The sequence below is a fragment of the Asparagus officinalis genome, chromosome 5 (assembly GCF_001876935.1).
Source record: "Asparagus officinalis chromosome 5, Aspof.V1, whole genome shotgun sequence".
NCBI lineage: Eukaryota > Viridiplantae > Streptophyta > Magnoliopsida > Asparagales > Asparagaceae > Asparagus > Asparagus officinalis.
Window position 1 is genome coordinate 104297118 of NC_033798.1, and position 2443 is coordinate 104299560.

The following is a 2443-nucleotide window of genomic DNA, read 5'->3' on the forward strand; positions in this document are numbered from 1 at the left end:
GGAGTTAGACTTTCCGGTTGTTCCTCCGATGATCACGTCAGTACTTTGATCTTGTGTGGAAAAATCAAAGACAAATTGTATAGGTAGTTATTCAAAGTTGCCAAAAAGCAGAAGAAGTTACCACATGCAGCGTAGTTCCCTTTTTATAGTAGATCAGAGGAGTATGAAGGTAACTCCGACCAAGTCCAATCAGGTTGCTGAGTCAGTAGATACCTTCCAGGTGTTGGCCACGAAAGAAGATGAGTCATCTAGTCATTTAATGAGGGAGTAACAGCAGGTGTTTGGAGCTGATTGGACCCGATGAGTCATAGATACTATAGGGGCTAGAGTAATGATGATTTTGTCAGAGCAGTTAATGCGAGAACAGTCGGCTATTTGATGATTTTGTTTGAGGTAACTGTCATCTCTCTATTTGTTTAGTCAAGGACCGAGAAGCACCACCTTTTTACTCAGTCTCGCAAGTTGTCGGCTGACACAGTAGGTTGAGTGTGAGTTGCTCGTATGTTCGATCGGGTGAGGTGGCTGATAAGTACTGTCTTTTGACTTGGCTACGCAAGTTATCAGCTAACACAGCAGGCCGAGTGTGTGTTGTTCGTAAGGTCGGTCGGGTGAGGTGGTCGATAAGTACCACCTTTTGACTCGGCTACGCAAGTTGTCGGCTGACACAGTAGGCCGTAGGAGTAGTTTGAGTCGTTTCGACCTCAATTCGTCTGATTAGGCGAGGGGTAAGACACGTGCCGACTTCTCTAGAAAAAGTAGCAATTGGTGATTTTTTAGGCCACTAGTATGGTGCACGTGCGTTGCATGTGTACTCATTTTCATATATATAGTTGTTTTGCTTTTTGAAAATTGCATGTATACAATACTTGTTGCGTGTGCATTGCATGTATACATACTTCTTTTACTTTTTGAACGTTTTTATGGCTTGAAAATGATGAAAAGACTTAAAATATACATTTTGGAATATAGTGTAGTCATATTACTTTTTCATAGTTGATGAAATAATCGGGAATATGTTGTAATTATAATAAAAATATTAAAAACATATATTATAACGATATATCAAACAATTAAATAATAAAATTGATATTATATATGTTGTATATAATTTTATTTACAAATTGTAAATTAAATTTTTTGTTTAAAATTAGCAACTAATTTACCTTTAATTTTAAAACTCCAGATACTTGGAATAATTGATAGAAAATCAATAGTTCAAAATTAACATATGGTGCTAAGAATTAAAGAATATGGTACAAACGTAAATATCAAAATAAAATTATTTAGTTATTTGAGCTCAAAAAATTAAAGAATAAATTAATATTTACTTCATTTGACATTAAAATAATAATTTTACTCAATGCATGATAAGCTCGAAGTTACTTTAACAAACTTTTATAAATTGCACGTGCATTATAGAACTTCTACAAATTGAAGTTCGATTCTCCAAAATAGATAAAATTTCTCTTAAGTGAAAAACTAAAACTCCTCTCAGGTTATCTAGAGGAAGCTTGAAAAGCAACCGATTCTTCTTGCTCCTCAATGATAACACTTGCTTCGGGATTAGAAATAAATATTGCAATTACTATTTTTCAAAAGAATACAAAATAAATCCAATAACTCAAGAATTACCATGATTTGAGAATCTCCACTTGTCCTGTCGCCATAGTTCACAAAAGCCTAAGACACGGACTCATGTGACAGATAGTCGCCTGCAATGGCAGTCCGGCGATAGCGAAAAAGATAATTGAGAAAGATATATTTAGGCAATTAATGATGGATTTTTATTTCTATTAAATTGATCAGAAAACGTTTGATGGGATCAATTCAATTTAAGTACCTTTAATGGAAAAATTATAAAACCATAATTTAATTGTATTTTAGATAACCAACATCCCTTATAACAAACCTCTGACACCTTTGATAATACTGCGTAAATATGTTATATAGACGTTTTTATTCAAAAAGAATAATAACAACATTTAATTTTGTGAAGCAAACCTTCAAATGGTATCTTCTTTCTATGATATTCCTTCATTTGCACCAATTTGAAGAAGAAGAAAATTAGTATGAGAAAATGCTAATAATTGGAAGAGAGAAAGAGGATGAGATAAAACTTTATATTTACTTTATGAACTGAATGATGTCTTGGGTTCTTGAGATTTAAGTACGTTTATGTGCACCAAACCAAAGAAGAAGAAATACAGAAAGTGTTTGAAAAGACTAATAATTTGAAGAGAGAAAGGAAGTGACATAATACTGTATATATATAATTCTAGAAATTTACCATAATATCATAATCTCTTCGACCCTAGGTGTCGGTAGAGTTCACAGTGGAGGTCTTAGAGTCAGACACCATCTTCAACAATCTCGACGGGGGGATTAAATAGATATAATGGTACAATTAAAAGAGGAGAATTTCAAAAGTTTTGATTGGATTAAT